A 23,108-nucleotide genomic window follows, 5' to 3' on the forward strand; every position below is an offset into this window, starting at 1 on the left:
TTATCAATCGTCAACTTAAAAAAAATTAAAATTACCATGCAAAGATGACTTTATGCGAAAAAATCAAAAATGTCACTAGAAAAACAAAAAAACGCGCGTTGGGACAATTTATAAAAAAAAACATTTCTTAGATGGGACATTTAATTTATTTCATAGAAATACATTTCATAGACAGACATTTAATGGATAAGAGATTTCATAGTAGGAAATTTCATGTAGCAAATATAGATGCCCATAGTAAATTATGTTGTACATTGTCCATATAGCTATATGTGTCCATTATATGTAAAAACGTAAATCATGTATCGCGTTTAACTCATTTAATGTACGTAGATATATATAACTCTGTCATACCCATATTGTGATTGCTTAACTACGTTATATATAACAGCACATAACTTACTTACATAATTACGCTGTTAAGGACCCTGCAATTCTTATCTAAACTTAAGAAATATACCTTAGTTTATATTGAAACTCCACTTTGATTACAGTGATTAGAGTAATTTGGTTTCGTTGAAACATATGAATTGAGATTGTTGCCTTGAGTTTTGTCTTGATCAATTGATTGCTAGTGTCTGTATTGACACCGATAGCTAACGAGATCGGGCCCAGCATGGTAGTGGCGTTGATAGTTCACGGGATTGTAGCCGTGTGGATCATGTTCTAGTTGACGCATTGATCAATTGATTTCTAGTGTCCGTATTGACACTGATAGCTAACAAGATTGCGCCCAGTAGTAGTGGCGTTGAAAGTTCATTGGATTGTAGCCGTGTGTTGACATTGATAGTCAAGAGAATCTGAGTTGTACCTGGATAGATACATGTTCGAGAAATTTTTATGGAGTAGGCGTTTACTGCATTCATAGATGTGACATTTCATAGATAAGTCATTTCATATAAAGAGAAGATTTTCCAATGAAGATGAGATTTTTTTTACGAAATTTTGTTTTCTTCGATTTTTCATAGACAAGGAAAAATGCATCTAAATACAGTGCTCCCCATATACATTGCTACAACTAATCAATTAAAAAAGCATTACATGAAGATTACTTTATTCATTTTTTTAAGAACTTAACATTCAACTTTTTCTTCTGTGAATAAAAGTTTTTTACAAATAATGCTTTTGTTGAATGAAATTGCTCGAGTGAATTGTTAAAAATCCGCAAAACAAAATTGGAAAAACTACAACTTCTTAATTGTTTCTCTGACATAGACAGAGGAAAATATGAAGATTAAATGAAATGAAAAAAATATCATTTGTAAAAAAATATCCTCTGTCTATGGAAAATCTTCTCTGACTATGAAGTGTCTTAAATATGAAATTTCCTATCTATGAAATGTCCTATCTATGAAATGTCTTTATCTATGAAATGTCCTATCTATGAAATGTCATATCTAAGAAATGTCCTATCTATGAAATGTCATATCTATGAAATGTCCCAACGCCAAAAGATGTTTCAAAGCGATGATATTTGTATCTAAAGATGTATAGCTTGTGTTAGTAAATTTTTTCTTTAATACTTACAAAAACCAATTTCCGCATGGGAATTTTGATTTCGAATCGGCTCCTTTACTGTTTAGAGTGTAAGCTTTTTTATACGAGCGTTGTCATCAATTTACAATAGATTATAAAAAGCAATATGTAAGTCGCTAATTAATTGTTGATCACTCTTTACTTGAAATAAAATTGTTTAATGAACTGTAGGAGTATCACGTGTTCCATGTCAAATGTCAATCTCGTAATAGAACCATTTTAGATATCTTTTTATATATGTTAAATTGCTCTAATTGCAAAATAGCAATAATCTTTTTAACAAAATATATAAAAGTTTGCAAGACAGCATTAATTATAGTTTATTAAGTTTGAGTCAAAGTCCATTTCCAATGTTGGAGCTTACGTATTCAAACCTCAAGAATATTTAACATATGGAAATATTTTTGAAAAAACAATAATTCGCTGAAACGCAAAGAATACTTCTTTCTTTATACTCAAAATATATGTAAGAATAAACATGACGTAAACCCCAAAAGTTATAAGTTTTATTTTCTCCTCTGGGACTTTGTGGAACAACTCATAAACATTTTTGAAAAACTTTAAAAACATTCTTGAAAAACTGTAAAAGGCTAATATGGAAAAAAAATCTTATTGCAGAATAAACAGGATTGTTTGAATATTAGGTACGATTTTTTCCATAAAAGCTTGGAGATAATTCAATATGATGGGGTACACTTTGTAAATCCACACCATTAAATTAATATTTAAAGACAAGGTAATTGTTATGAGAAAAATGACGATCAAATAAATCTTATATATATATGCTTTTAATTTCCTTTTATTGTATAGCAACCCAAGATCGAAATAATTACGATTGTTAAGTAAAAGCATCACACGCATTAAACGATGTTATATTCCAGACTAAACTTGGACGTCATTTTTAATAACTTTGTAACATTTTGGACCAATCAGAGACCCTTTTTGGACCAACCGGAAACCCTTTTTTGGACCAACCGGAGACCCTTTTTTGGACCAACCGGAAACCCTTTTTTGGACCAACCGGAGACCCTTTATTGGACCAATCGGAGACCCTTTTTTGGACCAACCGGAAACCCTTTTTGGACCACCCGGAGACCCTTTTTTGGACCAACCGGAAACCCTTTTTGGACCAACCGGAGACCCTTTTTGGACCAACCGGAGACCCTTTTTGTTGGACATTCCCGATACAATAATTTCTTGGCCACTACCTTCCCATTTGAGATCTCAATATTTTAAGAAAATCTCCGACAATTTTTCCTTTGACTTAATAATTCATAAAAATATTTCATTTTTCTGTACAAACGCCAAATGGATCGTGTTAGCATTTGTAAACATTACAAAGAAAAGTATATTATTTTATGTAAATAGTGTGGTTACTGGTTGTAAAGACTTTTTGTTTTTAGGCAAGGTGTTGCACGAGAGTACATTTATTCTTTACTATTCTTTATTTTTAAGAATAAAATTAAGAATATTTATTATAGAACACTTAAACAATTTAACCTAACCCCCCCCCCCCCACACACACACACACACCCTTTCGGTTCCGGAAATAAGGTCTCCACAGTTTCACCCTTTCATCCTAGCTCGTCTCTAACATAATCGTTGAAATCACAGGCCGGAAGTTGGTTCCTAACCGTTCTATGGATTACTGGATTACAAAATTACTCAGCCTGAAACAGAATACAGCGCTGGACATATAGTCTATAGAATAGATAGATAATTAGTTAGCTACATGTATTATATTGTATGGCTCATCAAATTATATGGATGAAGATCAAGACCAAAAAAGCCCTCAGGGAAAACTATCGAAACCCATGAATTTTCTTGGGTAAAATGAAAATCTTTATCGAGATGTGTATTTTGATGTACGTACACTATACATTTTAAAACTAAAGAAAGAACATGTTTATTATGAAACACCGTTATGCAATCTAGTATTTAGTAAAAAAAAAACTTAATTTTCTCGTAAACTTTACGTGATATACAGAGTGTGCGGTAATGTCATGATATTGCACGTACGTCAAGGTTTCACTAAACTGATAAATGATAAATAGATCGATATGACGCCCTTTCTTCGCTTCACAAAACTAAATGATTTCTGCCTTAACAGCGAAAGTGAATTGTATTTTATCGTTTCTTTTAAAAAGTACATTGAAAAGCTTTTGCAGTGATCTAATTTAATACAACTTACATATGTATGGAAAGACAGATAAATTTATAGTTAACTTTTTTGCTTCAATAGACACCAAGACAATTTGTTTTTATTTAGAATCATTTATATTCAGTGTTGAAGGAGTAATTTGGACAGCATCTTGATTTCAGATGCGTACACCTTTATGCAATATTGTCATTCCAATTCTAATTGTGTCCGGTGTTGGCCGTAGAATTTTACAATCGTAAAGCACATAGCTTTCAGTAATAGAATTGATATAAGTGAAGCTGTCACCTATTCTATGTTACCAATTGGGCAAATGTAACCATTTTATTGATACTTTTAAATCTAATTTCTGCTTAATATATGTGTGTATGAATATTTGAATGCATTTCAATGTTTTGGAATCAAATATATGTATGTATATTACAAGTCCAAACACAATAATCTCTATAAAGTAAATGATTAATTTGCTGTGTATAAGAGAGAGCAAGAAAGTATCCAGTTAGCCATAGGAAGTATCCAATATATATATATATATATATATCTAGGTATAAAGGTGTATAGGAGAGAAAGCTAGGAAGTATATAGTATATATCTAGGTATAAAGGTGTATAGGAGTGAGCTAGGAAGTATCTAGTATATATATATATCTAGGTATAAAGGTGTATAGGAGTGAGCTAGGAAGTATCTAGTATATATCTAGGTATAAAGGTGTATGAGTGAGAGCCATAGGAAGTATCCAATATATACATATATAACTAGTTATAAAGGTGTATGAGTGAGAGCCATAGGAAGTATCCAATATATATATATCTTGGTATAAAGGTGTTTAGGAGAGAGCTAGGAAGTATCCAGTATATATATCTAGGTATAAAGGTGTATGAGAGAACTAGGAAGTATCTAGTATATATATCTAGGTATAAAGGTATATAGGAGAGAGCTAGGAAGTGTCTAGTATATATATCTAGGTATAAAGGTGTATATGAAAGAGCTAGGAAGTATCTAGTATATATATCTAGGTATAAAGGTGTATAGGAGAGAGCTATGAAATATCTAGTATAAATATATATATCTAGGTATAAAGGTGTATAAGAGAGAGCTAGGAAGTATCTTGTATATATATATATATATCTAGGTATAAAGGTGTATATGAGAGAGCTAGGAAGTATCTAGTATATATATCTAGGTGTAAAGGTGAATATGAGAGAGCTAGGAAGTATCTAGTATATATATCTAGGTATAAAGGTGTATAGGAGAGAGCTAGGAAGTATATAGTATATATATCTAGGTATACAGGTGTATAGGAGAGAGAGCTAGGAAGTATCTTGTATATATATCTAGGTATAAAAGTGTATAGGAGAGAAATAGGAAGTATCTAGTATGTATCTAGTAAATATATCTAGGTATAAAGGTGTATAGGAGAGAGCTAGGAAGTATCTAGTATAGAACTATGGTAGCGTGACTCTGTTCCAGATGAATGGTCTGCTTCTGCTCTTCTCTTTATTACTCACCTAGGTCCAGAGCAAGAGTTTCTAACTAACAAAATATCTTTCTATTGCCTGATTCTAATTAACTGATGATGCGTTAATTATATTTATTCTAAACTGGATGTTTTTATAGATACATATGAATAATAATACGAGTATGTATATATGAATTTAAGACCCTGCAATTGTTTGCCTTTTTGCTGAGAGAAATCCATTATTAAAGATTTTATATGTTTCATGCTTCTGTTCAGATAGACACTATCAAATCCTTAAAACTGTAGTATTGAAGACGACTGTTAGACTCAACAAGTAATGATTTAAAGTAGTTCAATGAACGTGAAACACAGTAATTTTGCACTGCAGTGTACAAGAGCAATATTCAATTAATGATTCAATTTTACTGTACAACTATTTACCTTATAACAACATTAACATATGCCATCTTCATATTTCACAGTATTATTGATCTGGACCAAAAATAATCTAGAGAATGATTTTATTTGTGTGATGTTTAATATGTATTTGTTAGATTGATCTCATATTTACGATCTGTCGAGGAAAAACTCTCAAGAATCCAACCGGGAGCTTTTAGTATTCTCAGATTTTCTCTCCTCTGACATTGAAACAGGGAAATTTAGAAATTTATAAAATCCAAGAAATATCTACTAAGAACCACCATATATAAAGCGTCAAATTTGTGGGCTTATTGAGTATAATACAAAGAATTCAAGGTAAAATATTATGAATTATCATTTCAAAAGGGGTGTAGGTAAAAGGGGGAAAACATGTTAAGATTTTAATTAAATTTTTAGTCATAATACAGTGAGAACCATCAAAATTTCAAATAAATGTCGTCCTTGTTTTTCCTTTTACTAAAGAAATGTCGCTAAAGATATATCACTTTTTAAAGAAATATTTTTGTTGCAAATTTGAAATTCAGGAGACATTAGATCCAAAACTAACACACATTTCGAACACAAATGGGCACAAATTGAAAGACTTGGTTTTAGGGATCCCGGCCCATATCCAGAGTAAAAGTCGATAGCAAAAACTATAACCAACATTTTTAGACATGACGAGGACAACAATTCCAAATTTTAAACTCTTTTTAAAATCAAATTATAATAGGAGTTCTTTTTATATTAAACCTCATGACCGTTTTCAAGACAATGTCAGGTTTTCCATTTTCGAACTTATCCTAAATTTGAAACATTTTCGCGTTTTCCCGTTTTTGAGTATAATCCGCAATTCAAAACAAAACTCACTTTCATAACGTACAAAATAAATCACCGAAAACAAAAATTATATACACTAAATTAACATCTGAATTATTTCTAAAATCTGTCAAATTAGAGAATATTGATGGTTTATTTTCAAGCGTTTTAAAGAAACAGTTTCTGCATTTCTAGCTAAATCTATTGTCAGAACAAATGATATTAATATTTTGATTTCTAAATACCGTAATGATTTTCAAATTATAAAACAACAGTTCGTTTTCATTTTCTGTTTTGTTTCTACTTTACCTTATGAAATTTTTTTGTTTTGTTACACAAGTGCGTAAATGCTTTAAAATTGACATTGACATGAATTCTGGTAATTGTCTCAAATCAAGGATATGTTTCGAAAACGCGACACGAGCAAAAATTCAGTAATTGTTTCAAAATAGGGAAATGTTCGAAAATGAAATCAAGAATCATCAAAAACTAATTCTCATCCCTTATTATTAGTTTAAAATTTACATTTATTGTTTCAATATATAGTTTTTACCATTTTTTTAAATGTATGGTGTAATTTTGTTCTACTCGTCTTGAAAAAAAAAACTTTTCAGATTTGGCCATTTCTAATTTGGAACTAATATCCCCTGAAATTACAAAAGTGACATCTTAAATAAAAAGAAATAAGGAGGTTGTAACCATTTCTATGTTTTCTTGTTCTCATTCTAATTGTCTGATCCCTTTACCTGATGTTGTTAACCTTTTTTATTTTAAACTATGAATTCTGTTAGAATAGTCCAAGTTTAAAACACCAAGGGTTTACAGAAGAAGGTTGCATTTTACAAGGATTAGTTTGTTTAGTTCCTTTTGTGCATACGCTAGATTCTTTGGTACACGTTTTTTGTCAATAAATTTAATAAAGTTTGACCTTACAGTAATAAACATCTTTCTCTTGAATATTGAATTTTCTATTGGATGGAGGAAATTGATTTAGATTTGTTACAGCAACTTCAAAATATCTCCAACAAAGCATGCACGCATTTTACATCTATTTTTTTACGCATTTTTACATCTATTTAATTTGCACGTAACCATTGTCAAAATTGTGGAACTTTCCCGTTTAAATGAATGTACGTTTATCTCCCCCTCCGGCACTGCGTAAATGCCCTCCAATCCTGTTTCTGTGATAAATTCTAGATTAGTTGGCAAGTAAAAGAGAAAAGAGAATAATAGAGATAAGTAATTTGAATCAAGTGAAGGAATAAAGGGAGAAATGATTGATTAACGAACAGTGAGATGAATAGAAGAATATATTTAGATTTAACAAGATTTCAACTAATTTTGTAAAATAAGAAAAGTATTTTCCCTTCTGAACCACTTCTTTATGCATTTTTTTATCCGAGACCGAAACAGTTTAGACTTCTGTAGCATATATATTGCTTTGAACCTGCGTTGTCATTTTCTTGCAATTTTTCTCACATCTTGCCTTCATGGAAAACTCTAAAAAAAGGGGGGGGGGGGTTTAGAATTAGACATGGCAAGGGAATTTCGAAAATTTTAACACATAAACTTATAAAATGCTAAAGATAATAATTATATTAAAATATATACATATTCTTAAATCAACAACGTCAAAATATGCCGACCCATTCACAATAATAACTTTTTATAATATTTTATAATAATTTATTTTTAATAATTTTTTTCCTGTGTCTCCTCAAATATCTGGGTTTTATAAAAGAGGGATGGTTTAATTATGCCTAAAATCATATAATGTTGCTTTTTACATATTATTTGATATATTTGTATCTATAATTATAAAAACATTTAGTTACTTAATAAGTAATTCAGGTAAAAGTATAAATAACTCTAGATTTGAACCGAACAAATATTGAAGCACTAAAATGTTAAAACGTTATTCGACTATTTTAGAATCCATAAAGATAAGTATTGTGCATAGAAAGATTTAAAATTAGGATGTAAATTTTGAGTCAAATTTCCCTCCATTTGGCACATTTTGTTATTTTTATTTTCAAAAAGATCTGAGATGTAAAAACTTTTGAATTTATAGATAAGACAATATTTTTGACATGTTTATTAGACCAATTAATGCGTAATTCTTTGCGTATATTTTATCATGATGCTATTTGGGTAAACTCATTTTCTTTTCCCGGAGGATTAGCTTATTTTTAAATTCTTAATTCTTTGGAACAATGAGAGGTCGGTTAACCCTATTCTGAACTCCCTCAAGTTTATACAATATTTATTCATAAATGTCTTCCTCAATCTCGTTTCCCTTCTCTTATTAAATCATCCTCTTCAAATCTCAGCCCAATTTGGAACACTAATTTAGTTTCTGTTAAGAGTAATAGTGTAAAACTTTGAAATTTTTTTATTTCATCTACGTTATCTATATGTATACTTTGCTTGTCTGTTTCTGTTTTTTTTTTGTTGGTTTGTTTGTGTGTCCAATTAACTTCAAAAAGGTTAAACCGATTGGGCCAAAATTTTGTGCGGGACCTCGCATGACCCCAGGGAAGGTTTATGCATGCTCATAATTACAAAAAGTTTTCCAAAAGCTTTTGATTTTTGTGAAATTTTAAAAATGCACGAAAAAATATTTGAAAATCCGCAATTTTTTTGTTGCTGTTTTATACTGTACTGTACCAAGGGAGGATGCTCACAGATAGAGCCACAATTAAAAGTTAAAATAGAGGATAAATATATATATAAATATAAAGACATTAAATAGTGTCTATAGAGATGGACCGTCCCTTCCGCTCAAATTCTGAACGAAAAATCGGCCTTTTCTCCGGCAACAGTTGTCTTTGAAAAGTAAGACTATTACCAATCAACAGCGAATGAGCTGTTTAGTTTACCCTGAAAGTACCCAAATAAGTGAACGGTCCCTTTAATCGACAGGTTTATTACACAAATATTTTGAAGGGGAAGAAACTTGAAAATTTTTAAATTCACACAATTGTAATGAAAAATAAGATTTTTAAGTTAAAAATGTGTGTAAAATTTGACAAACATTCAACAAAAATACGTTGATTGAAATCATTTTAAAATTTCCCCTTGTAATCACTTAAATTTCAATAATAAGAATAATTTTTAATAAACTTTCTTCCCTCCGTAAATCAATACTACTCTCATCCTAGAAAACCAAGGAAATACATGGACAGGATTTCGTTGTACAGTGGATTTTGAACACAAATAAAGAGGAAGTTTTTCAGATATTTCATAAAAATTATATGTTTGTTTTATATCTAAAAGAAATTCTTTATTGCAACGACTTTAAGGCCAGTTTCAGTACATTTGTAAACACTTCGTTTTTAGTCTCAATGCTTCTTCCTCTTTTCTATTTCTTGGTCGAATAGTACTGTGCATGGAGTATAGAGTACTAATGTCAAATCAACAATAAGATAATAACTCTAGCAAACAAACACTTTCGGCAGACGATTTTTTTAAATTAAAAAACGTGGATTATTTCCTTATTAAATAGCACAAATTCTTATTTTTCAAAAATATATCATATAAATGCAACTTTCATTGTAAAATCAAGCATTCCTTAATTTTAAGCATTCTAATAAAAAAAAACGGAAAACAATTATTTGACACCACCTGGCATGTTATTTGTAGTTATCCCCAAATCAAAAGATTTATTTGTAGTACAGTTCTACAGTTAAGGAAAGGAAAATAACAATTACAAAAAATGTACAGGCAAAAGCTTCCCCCACCTTTAAAAATTTAGTACAGTTTGAACTTTTAAAATTTTAAAATCCAAGGAATATTTATCATTGGCCCAATCATTTTCCTATTTAACCAATTAGGAGCCATATAGCCAGGATTTAAAAACGGTCTATGGAGTTTTATGTTAACTAGACTTAGAAGGCGCTTCGCGCCCATCTTCTAAATTAGTTGTGAACATGTTCTCTTTGTGTACATCGTAAAACAAAACAAAAATAATTCGCGGATTTTCACAAAACGTTTCGCGGATTTTCAAATTTTTTAGAAATTTAATGACGATCGAATTTTGATGGAGACAATTATTTGAAATTTTGATTTTTCATAAACCTTCCCTGGGGTCCCTAGATGTCCCACAAAAAAATTGGGCCCGATCGGTTCAGCCGTTTTGACGTTTATTGGATACAAACAAACAAACAAACAGACAGACAGACAAGCCAAATTTACATATAGACTAGAAATTCAAGGCACTTCGCGCCCTTCTTTCTAGCCTTAGAGGGCGCTTCGCGCCCATCTCCTGAATTAATTGTGAACATGTTCTCTTTGTGTACATCGTAAAACAAAACAAAAATAATTCGCGGATTTTCACAAAACGTTTCGCGGATTTTCAAATTTTTTAGAAATTTAATGACGATCGAATTTTGATGGAGACAATTATTTGAAATTTTGATTTTTCATAAACCTTCCCTGGGGTCCCTAGATGTCCCACAAAAAAATTGGGCCCGATCGGTTCAGCCGTTTTGACGTTTATTGGATACAAACAAACAAACAAACAAACAGACAAACAGACAGACAGACAAGCCAAATTTATATATAGATTACAGGTTGAGTGAAATTATAATTACATTTATAAAAAGTAAATCATTTTCATAAAAATACATAGAAAAACAGAGCGAGGGGAGGTTGGAAAAGGACAGTATGTTCTGTATGTATATTTGTATCCGGTTCTATCCTACATATACAAGATGTCAGTAAATAAATCATTTTACCATATTTATATATATCCATGAATATCTATATTAGGATCGTGTAGATGATCTGAAACCAATCATCATAATTGTCATTTCCTGCAGGAAAGTCAATTTATCAGTAAAGGCAAAAACCCCCTAAATTTGTTATTTGCACTTCTTATATCTAGTCTTCTCAGATTCCTTTTATAATATATTAAAATTTACGAGTATAAAGATATAATTACAAGCAATTACTCGTCAACTATGTTGTAAATCAAACCCTACTATAGGATAAAAACAAAAGGAATTAAGTTTTTGCAACAAACGTCAATTGTCTAACACCTATATCTTTGCAACTTGATATAAACCTTTGATATTTCAAACTTAGATAATTTGATGGCACAGAATTTTCTTATTTTAAAATATCTAAGGTTTAGAACATTGAGTTGTAGGAGCATTTGGCAAACTTTACTTCACATTGGCCTTTCTGCACATATTGGGATATTTATAACATTTCTTAATGAAACACCATGAGGAAATCGTTGACCCTTATTTATCTATTATCTGACAACTTGCAGTGTTAACCTTCCATGATAATAAAGGGTTGACATTCTCGTATTTATCAAAGAAACCAAAGTTAACTTTTTTTAAGTTATAATTTTTTTTTGAAATTTTTTTTTTGAAATTTTGCCCACCTTATATTTCTAATTGCAGAAGAAATTAGTTCCAAAACTAACCCTTGGCCCATTTCTAACACTGAGTGTTAGAAATGGGTACAAATTGAAAGACTGGGTTTTTGGGAACCAGGCTCATATCAGAGTAAAAGTCGATAGTGAAAACTATAACCAACTTTTTATTAGACATGACGAGGACAACATTTCCCAATTTTAAACTTTTCCTTTTAAATCAAAATTCTGATAGGAGTTTTTTATATTAAATCTCTTGACCGTTTTTAAGAAAATGTCAGGTTTTCCATTTTCGAACAAATCCTGAATTTGAAACATTGTCGCGTTTTTGAGACAAAAACCCACTTTCCAGTTTTTGAGTTTAATTCACAATTCAAAACAAAATTCACTTTCATAACATACAAAATAAATCACTGATAACTAAAATTAACTTATGAAGACTAAATTAACTTCTGAATTATTTCTAGAGTTTTTAGTATTATCTGCAATTCAAGACAAAACTCACTTTTATAACTTACAAAATAAATCACTGAAAACAAAAATTATCACATGAAGAATAAATTAACTTCTGAATTATTTCTAGAATCTAAGTTTTCACATTTTATCTGTTAAATTAGAGAATATCGATGATTTATTTTTAAGCATTTTAAAAAAACAGTTTCCCCGCATTTCTAGTTAAATCTAAATTGTTAGAACAAATGATAATAAAATTTATATAAACGATTTGCCCCTAGCAACATCTTTTTTACCAGCCTCTTTGCAGATGATACTAGTTTTTTAAAGTCATCTCCTGACATTGCAAGCCAAATGCTTGATGCAAACACTGAACTAAAAAAGCAGCAAAATGGTTTCAAGCATATCGTTTATCACTAAATGCCTCAAAACAAAGTATATAGTATTTAGAAAAAGAAATATGCACTTTGACCCCAACAGTTGTAATATATCAATAGGAAATGAGATACTTGAAAGGATTGGTAATAACTGAGTGAACAAATATGTCAAACTTGTTGGACTGGAACTTGACGAATTTTTAAACTGGGATTTTAAAATTGAACATATCTCGAATAAAATTACTAGCTCAATGTTTGCTTTGTCTCAAATTAAGAATATCTTACCATTAAACATTAGTTTACTTGTTTATAACTCTCTTGTAAGGCCACATATTGAATATGGAATTGTTACTTGAGGAGGGGTTAAAAACTCTAAACTGCAAAAATCAGATCTTTGCAAAAAAAAAGGCAATCAGAGCGGTTAATAATAGTACTTTCAAGGCACATTCAAATCCATTGTTTTCAAAACTGAAATTTCTTAATCTTGATGATACATACAAACTTTGTGTTCTGACATTTATGCATGGATACTTTAATGATAACCTTCCCTCTTCCTTCCAAAATATGTTTAAGTCTTTAGCTGAACCGAATAGAACAAAGTCATATAAATTAGAACGGGTTTTAAACAAAAATTTAGAAAGCTTTCCGTCCGCAATGTTTCCTAAATTGTGGAATGAAATTTAATTTGACCTTAAAGAAACTAAATCTTCAAAAATATTTAAACAAAGAGTAATCAATATTTATCTTGAGAATTATGAAAGGTTTAAACGCGAAAAACCTAGCTGTATATCGTGTGAATAATTAAAAAAAAAACATCTAAAATAACTGAAACTTTATTAGCTTATTTCTGTTTATGTAACTACCGTCATTAACACCCTGTATTTTAATTTATCTCTACATAAAAATCCCTCTGATCTCACCCTGCCACAGATCACCTGACAATCTCCTTCCTTCCAATCAACTCCTTACCTATCCAAAACATGTCTTGATGTGTGTAACCAATTATATTCAGTATCGTTAATTAACTCCGGGCCAACCACTCAAAACAACCAACCCTGGTTAGGCGGGTCCAAACTGCATAGTAAATTGTGATTGCTTATTTGTAATATCTCATGCTTTGTAGTTGAATAAAAATATGAATGAATGAATGAATTTCTCAATGCTGTAATCATTTTAAAATTATAAAACAACAGTCTGTTTTCATTTTCTATTATGTCTCTATTTTACCTTATCAAAAAATCTTGTTTTGTTACGTAAGGGCGTAAATGCTTAAAAGTTGACATTGATATGAATTCCGGTAATTGTCTCAAATCCAGGATATGTTCCGAAAACGCGACATGAGCAAAAATCCAGTAATTGTTTCAAAATAGGGATATGTTCGAAAATGAAATCAAGATCAAAAAGCTAATTCTCACACCTTATTATTAGTTTAAAATTTACATTTATTGTTTAAATATATAGTTTTTGCCATTTTTTTAAAATATTATAATTCTTATTATATATTTTGATTTATTTATCGAACACATAAAATTGGTTCAGATATTAGATTAGAACTATAATTCAATTTATATAGGTTTTCAACTAACTACTTTAATTCTTTTCTTATGTCGTCTTCTTCTTGAATGGTGAGTGGCCCACATTCTTCAAAGATGTCTCTTGGTAGACTGTTTAATATATCTAAAGAGAATTCGTCAGAGATATTTAAAATGTTGCTTCCAAAGTCGTACTGTAGAGAATATGCAGATATCGATCCAACTTGCCAAATCAGTGGATTCCAACTATGCAAAATAGACTGTGCAAACTTGGCAAATCGTCTCCTCAGTAAAAGAACTCTCACGGAGTTGAATTCTTTAGAAAAATTCTTCACAGAATAAGTCTGTGTACTGTGTAGGCTGTGGCAAGTTCCAGCAAACTTTAACTGTAGTGTTCCAAGATCGGTAGGTTTGACAGGCATATTCGCTGTAAAGGTTCCAAATTTTGCTTCCATAAAAGGAACAACAATAAGTTTGCACAGCAGATAACTTTTGCAATGGTGAGCAGAAATGGAAAATTCCCAATAATTCAGTAGATGATCCAATGTAAGCACCTCTAGCCTTTCTGCAGTCTATATCTTGTGAACCTGATTCATGAAGGATATGACCAATATGATCAACCTGACTGACCCAGGGCAGCTTCTGATGAATAAGGATGGTGTAATTTTGTTCTATTCGTCTTGGATTTAAAGATATATACTCTTAAAAAAAGATAACTTTGCAGATTTGGCCCATTTCTAACACTCAGTGTTAGAAAAGGGCAAAGTGTTAGTTTTCCCTTGAATTGAATTGTCTGTTTAATTTAGTTCACTGAAAAATGTCTGTTAACAGTATAGACACGTACAGAGTCCATTCAACTTAACCCAAACTTGATATTTTTCTGAATCAGATAAAAACTTTAAACCAGAGATTAATAAATAGGTTTTCCTAGAATTAGGTCAAAGTTTGTCCAGGGATTTCATCTAAATCTAAAACTTGTATTTAACCACCGTTAATCTGTTATCTATACTCCAATTCAATATTGGGTTATTTACCACTGAATATTAATTCAAGGGGATTTATTTTATTTAAAATTCCATATACCCCTAAATACATTTTTAATGTTCCACTTGAACTTTTGAGAAATTTGAAATCAAGGACATTTTTTAAAATTTTTATCATTGTGATTAGTAGTATTTTTTAACGTTAATTTGTATATTTTACAGTGAAACCCTTAATAAAGAATACATCGAAAGAATTCATCAAATGTTGTATTCTTCACTTTCTGATAATGAAATTTTGCAGATATTTAGTTTTTTAATTAAATGATTATATGGAACTCTTTAAAACTGTTCCCGCATATTCATAGCTATTTATTTATTTTCGCAAATACTGAAATTTACGAAATATACAGGGTGTCCCACGAAACATAACAATAGCAAGACGACTTGAAAGTCGTCTTTGGTATTTGAATTTATTTGTGACATTTAGTCTTCTATCTACTTTAACATATATGATTCTTGAAACAATTATCACATAATTCTCCTAGCCCTGGCATTTCCAAAAAGTGGTCTGCGTTTTTAGTGCTTTCAATATTACCGGAGATATAAAGAGTTTGGTTCAGATTTCAATTTTGTTAAATAAAAGCAAAATTGTCGAAATCTGAACGAAATTCTTCATATCTCGGGCAATATTGAAAGCACAAAAAAGGCAGACCACATTTTGGAAATGGCAGAACTAGGGAAATTTTGTGATTATTATCTCTAGAAATTTACTTCTAAATTTAGGTTGACAAATAAACGCAGTAAATTATATCAAAAATCAAGACGACATTCAAGTCGTCCTGCATACTGTCATGTTTCGTGGGACACCCTGTAGTATAAAACTCATTGAAAAATTGTCAAGACGACATTTGATAAACTCTTCCGATGTATTCGTTATTAGGGGTTTCGCTGTACATTGTAAGCTGTTTTTCAAAAGGCATGGCTATAGATCGGCTATATATTCAAGATGTTTTCTGAGATTGACATTGACAAATTTTGTAAGAACTTTTATGAAACTATTTTGTACTTAATCATTCTTACTCACTTCACCGTTAATTCATAAAGAACATGCTACAAAGTAATCATCGTGCTATAAAGTTAAATTAGCTGTATATTATATCACCGTGTAGCAAATATCGTAGCAATCCCCTTACTTTTTAAACTGTTTAATAGCTAACTGTGTCCTCGTTGAAACAGACGAGCTGAGATCATACCTTGGTATTTGGTATAGATCGATTAAAAGCTTGTTTGATAGCCACGCTTGTGTCTAATAAGGCTTGAACATTTTCGATAAAGAGAAAATTTCTGTCCAAAAACTTTACAACACTGCGAACCAAAATAACAGTGCTATAAATAGTTTATTCTCTTATTTTTCTTATCATCAGTCTTCAAAATGGTTAAAAACGAGTACTTTAAATGAGCTGACCCTGTGGAACATTTTACCGTCAAACTATGAGGTTGTTTTAAATTCTAATTAAACATGAAAATATCAAACACAAAAATAATCTATAAATATTCTTATTCTATGAGATGGAAGTATTGCTTTTCTGAAATTTGTTTGGTTCCATTTTGCATATCGAGGGTCACGACTGAATTTGAGAAATATACGCTGTGTGCTTTCTTCTGCATTTTAAAAAAAGTTTTACAAATTTTTTAAAAATAGTACGGTTGATTCTCAAAAAGATGTTTCTTTTTAAAGAAAAGACTTTTCTGGAAAGAATAATTGTCTCTGATTTTCTAAATCTTCGGATAAACTATGAGTAAAACAAACAAAAGTAAAAAAACGTTTTCAAAATTGTGTCCCAACATAAAATCGCGTTTATATTAAATAATTGAGTGCTTAGTTACAGACTTAACTGGGCCAAAATGGAAGGGTTTCCATGGATGACTGGATGTGTCTGTGGACGTATGATTCAAAGCGTTTCAATCCGAGTAACTGAATAAATTGTTTTCATATGAAACAATGGATTAAAGGGTTCCTGACCTTTGGATGACTAGATGGAAATGTTCTTTGACTGACTGCAATAAAACTGTTCCAATAATGATGGATAATTTAAAGTGTTCCCATGTCGACTAATTAAAAAATTATTTGGATGACTAGGTGAAAGGACCCATGAATTACTGGTTGAAATGGATCCTATAGGTGACTGAATGAAAGGGTTGGTATGAATGATTCAATAAAATTTTCCGGCTACGTATGACTGGATAAAAAGGTTTCCTTGGATGACGGGTTTACAGAGTTCCCAAGGATGACGTAATGAATGGAATCCCATAAGTGACTGGATGAAACGGTTTCTCTGGGTGACTGGATGAAAGGGAGAAAAACAAACACGAGATGAGAATATTAATTTCAGATTCTGCAGAGTAAAAATACAGAAAAGAAAAAAAGAGTATCTTACAACTTCTAAAGATTTATCCAAGGTTGTATATAAGGTTAAATACTCTAGATGCTCTCCAATGTACTGAAAATATCTAAGATTGATAGATAACTACCCAATATGACGTCACTCTCGACTTAATAATCAGTGAGGTCATATTATTTATATATCTACCTTAGGAGACGACTTTTCCGTACATTGGAGCGCATCCAGAGTATTTAACGTTATAAGTTATAGTCTATAACCTTGGATTTGTCTAACTAAAAAAATATAATTCTCAAAGAGAATTAAGAAAAAGTAATTGAATTGTTTTAGCACCTAGAATATGAGGCCAATCATTTTTAAATATTTAGACAGGCGATCATTTCGTAATCAAAATTATTCATGATCTTTAAATTCCATGATTTTGCTTAAACGTATTCTAAATATTTGACATGTGGTTTATGGTATTTAAGAAAAACTTAGTTGCAACAAAATTCCAATGGCGAACTCAATAAGACAAACAAACAAGTAAACCTAATCACTGCTTCATAATAAATTCAAAGCGATTTATTTCTAATATAAACTCAATTAGTTTTGCTCTTAATTACTGATACACGCGAGAAATTGAAGCTAACTGCAGTCACCATGGGTTATGAGGAAAGCATCTCCATTTAATTCGACTTACCAAATAAAATCGAAGGGATTGAGTCTTTGCCACAAACTCTGATTTTATAATCTTTTTATATTTGCAACCGAAACTCATGAATCTTAGATATTTCAAACTATGATTTCTTTTAGATCAAAAAATCAAAGGGCTCCACTATCAGGTAGCAAAGATATAGAGGTTTGAAAGTTTGAGTTTGTCGCAAAGACTCAATTCCTTCCTGGTTTTTTTTATTTAATCTCATAATAAAAAAAGAAATTGTTGGAATTTAATTTCTTAATGCGGTTATAATCCGTTCGTCTTTCTTCTTTGATTGCATCATTATTATTTATTCTGTTGAAAAAGTTCTAAATAGAGAACCACTGGAACCACTTCTTCAGATTGGTTCTTTGTGTTAGAAGTTTCCTGTTTATAATCGAATTTAAGAGTTTCAACCCATACCTGTATGGGATAAAAGATATCAGAAATTTGATAAATTATTGCTTTAAAGTTGGTAAATTTTCTGGCTCTGTTATCCAAAGTCTACAGATTAAATAGAAATGTAGATTTTATATATTTTGTTAGTCCTGAAACTTATTCAGATGTAAACTATCGTCTCTTTGGTTTTGTAATTAAATCCCAACTCTCTTATGTAAGAGAATTATTTCATTTTCTTCTCATTCACCAACAAATAATTGTATCATAACAATTGTTTAATATCCTTATCCCCCCCATCTCCCTGAGTTAAAACGGGTGTTAATCTTAAACTCCATACATTAATTATCTTTTCTCCTGAAAATTTTACCTTTTTATCCATTAAGTAACTGGATGAGAAAATTAAATTTTGATTTTCTAATTTTTTACAAATGTTAGTTTTAAAGCAGATATACAATATACAATATACATTTATCTATATCTAACTAAAGTATCCGCTGAACTTTAAAAACATTTCAATATTTTTCAGGATAACACTTTACGTGATGTTTCATGCCTCGTAGTATCTTTAGTAGTTTAATCCTGACTTAAAAATGTGAACTATATTTAAATCTTTACATATACATAAAGTAGTTATCTCTGTTTGGGTTTCTGCATGGCCAATCTTTGCTCAGGAACCCTTTAACCGATTTGCCTCAGATTTTTATTATTTGGGAACTCGGGAGAACCACGGGAATGTTCCTAGCGTTTTCTAAATTTCTAAAATGAGTTGATTGACATTTAAATGAAAAACTCTAGGCAAAGTTCGGTGTTCAAGCTAGAATCGAGAGAAAGTAGTAATTTCTGTTTGTCTGTATGTCCACTCATAACTCATTAACCCCTGGACTGATTTGCCTCAAATTATTATCAGGGAACTCGGAACCACAAAAATGTTCTTAGTGTGTTGTTAAAAATTCTAAGCTAGATGACTCCTAGATCAAGCTTAATTTCCAGACAAAGAAGGGATCCCACGAAGGAATGGAATCTCTTAAAATTCTTTGTGTTCGCTGTGAATTCTAATAAAATAATTAATGAGGCACTTTGTGTACGCTTTTTAATCGCTAAAAAATAAGGGTTGCAAAATTGAACCGGTTTTCTCTTACAACCCAAACCTCTTTCCAACCCCGGCAAAAAATACTGACGCTCCTAATCTGAAGTTTGAATCTGGGTTTGTTTCTTTGTAAAATTTTGTCGCATTTTGCTTTTTATCGGATACCAGTTGTATTCATGTAGGGATGGATGAATTAGAATTCGAATTTTGTAAACAATTCTCTTGTTTTTTTAATTGAGGGCTTTGCATTATGAATAGAAAATTTGAATATTTTTCCAGATTTTAGATTAAACTTGGGGAAAAGGTAAAACTTATTATCTTATTTTTGAAAGAAAAGTCCAAACTTTCCACAGGAGAAATATTAAATATTTAGCCAAAAAGTTTCCTTTGCGGAGCATTATTAGTTTGTTAATTAATACTTCTAAACATTAAATTCATATACAGAATATAAAGAAAGGAATCGCTTTCGGTTAAAGAATTTTCTTTTAACCAAGAATCTAGATCTTCTAAAATATGCATCTTTTAAGTTCTCAAACGTTGTTTAAAATTGACAAATCAAATGTTTACTTCATCAGGTTGCAAAGATATAAGTAAACTTTATATTCTTTTTTAATTAAAATGTTTAGCATTTATATTTATTTATATTGTAAATGTCATACTTAAATAAAGTGTTTGAGAAAAAGAAGGTTGCAAAGATATAGGAATTGGAGTGTGTGGCAACAACACAATTCCTTAGTGCAAGCCATTTTTAAATGGCTTGCAGGTTAAAAGTTGAAATTTTCATTTTTTCCAAAGGTCTTTACAGTATACAAGACCTTTTACTTACATACCTGACACATATTGAATATTCACTTGTAAATTAGTCTGAATGGAAGAACCTAATTTTAGCCTGTATTGCTGAAATTAAAAAGATCTTAAGGGTTAAAAATCATTAAAATTTAGTGTAATTAACTAATTTTGGTAATTTTAGATTCAAACAAAATAAAAGATTTCATTCCTATATCGTTTTTTGTTTTTTTTCTAATACATAATAATTCCGTTTATTCCCTATGTTAGTTTTAATTAATTTTTGTCTATCAATATTTGTATGCAATTTATCATTTAGCAATATCAATTAAGACCAAACAAACAAGGATCTGGTTGATGAGGGGTTCCGAACTGCTGGCAAATATAGAATACTAGGCTTTAAGGGCGCTTCGCGCCCATCTTCTATTTAAACTTTTAATTGTGGCTTTATCTGTGAGCATCTTCTCTTTGTACAGTATAAAACAAAAACAAACGAAAAAGTTTGCGGATTTCATAAATTTTACAAAAATAAAAAACTTTAAACACAAATTTTTAAAATTTCGATCATTCATAAACCTTCCCTGGGGTCCCTAGATGTCCCACAAAAAATTTGGGCCCGATCGGTTCAGCCGTTTTGACGTTTATTGGATACAAATAGACAGACAAACAAACAGATACAGAATAAATAGTGAACCACGAAAATAGATTTTTTTATTTTTTTTACTCAGTTAAGTTTGTTGATATTCAGATTTTAAATTTTAACCAATCATAAAGGAAAGAGTGAACCCTCACAACGACTCTATGAAAAACTTGTAAATGCTATTTGTAACAATTAAAGATATTTTTATGTCTAGACAAATCCTTTATTATGTTCTATGAAATCTTTAGAACAATATCAGACTGACTACATAAAGGATTTATTTATATCACGAATATGGTACACTTCCTAGATAAAGCACTCGAGTCTTTTTTAGGACTGAGAACGTCAGTCCTCTTTTCATTTATTTCGTTACAGGTTAGATAAATTAAGATACTGGATATGCCCAGAAATTAATCGCTTGTTGGTAGCTGATAACTTAACAAATCTTTAAGTTCGTTATCAGTAAAGGTTATTGGTTTTAATATCCAAAAAATACAATATGTTCAACTTCGATCAATTGTTCAAATTCGATCAATTCGATGCCTAACACCGTCTGTATTAAAGATGGCAATGCCTGATTTACAACGGTACTCTTGAAACTATAATCTGATCGAAAATGTGGAAGATATACTGTATGTTTTTCTAAGATTGATTAAGGGGCGTTATTATTTTAAACGGGCATTGCCATATTTTCACGGAATGATGCAGGGTCAATTGAAATTAAAGCTTAACGTTCTTTTAATAGTTATTCTTGTTTGTTTAACGGATTCCGGTCTTATAATATATTCTGTCCTGATAACAAACCAATTATCGCTTTTTGTTATCTGAGAGCTGGTTAAATGCTTGTAATAAATATCGGGTCACATGATATTCTGAAAACCCGCAGTTCATTGTACATTATTAACTTTCTATTCTGTAACAAATACAGCAATCCCCATATTTATAAACCTGAAATACCTAAATATATTAAACATGAGATACGGAATATGATAAAAACATGCATTTTAATTAAGATTATATATATCCATGTTAATCCTTTTAATACGTAAATTCAACTTAAACGATGCTGTAAACATCGTGAAGAGATAGCTTAACTATGTTATATATATCCATGCTAATCTTATAAATACGTACATTGTAAATACGTAACATGATTCTTAATCATGTGATATAAATAACGACGTAGGAATTGTAATTACGTCAATTGACTTTAACTTGTAACATATAAACCTCAAATACATTAGTTAGACACATACCTCAGCTTTGATTACAGTGTAGAGTAATTGTACGCTCGTTGAAACATACTGGTTAAGATCATACCTCAGTATATGGTAGAGATCGATTAAAGGTTTGTTTGAAAGTACTGCTTGTGTCCCTGTGGCATTTAGAGCCTGAGAAATAGCTTGTTTAATAGCTACACTTGTGTCCCTGTATAGCATTTAGAGCCTGAGAAATAGCGTGTTTAATAGCTACACTTGTGTCCCTGTATAGCATTTAGAGCCTGAGAAATAGCGTGTTTAATAGCTACACTTGTGTCCCTGTATAGCATTTAGAGCCTGAGAAATAGCGTGTTTAATAGCTACACTTGTGTCCCTGTATAGCATTCAGAGCCTGAGAAATAGCGTGTTTAATAGCTACCGAGATCGCGCCCAGTGGTAGTGATGTTGATAGTTCACGGGATTGTAGCCTGGTGGATTGTGTCCTGGTTGACTTTGATAGCGGACGGGTTGTACCTGGACTGATACAGTTTGGGGAAAAGTTTTAAGAGTATGGCATTTACTATACCTGATATATCCCTGTTGAATATTGTTTTTAAGTTTGAAAGAATCAGAATCCTAATTATATTCCAAAAGATGATTCATAGACGTTATAAATTGAGTGAGAGTCTGCGAAAGTGTAAATATTACTTGTTGTGTTTATTAGCAATCAGTAAAAATGTTAGACGTGTACTTTTTTGTAGTGAAAGAAAATTTGCCGAAACTTATACGTTACGAA

The sequence above is a fragment of the Eurytemora carolleeae genome, unplaced genomic scaffold, assembly GCF_000591075.1.
Source record: "Eurytemora carolleeae unplaced genomic scaffold, Eaff_2.0 scaffold102, whole genome shotgun sequence".
NCBI lineage: Eukaryota > Metazoa > Arthropoda > Copepoda > Calanoida > Temoridae > Eurytemora > Eurytemora carolleeae.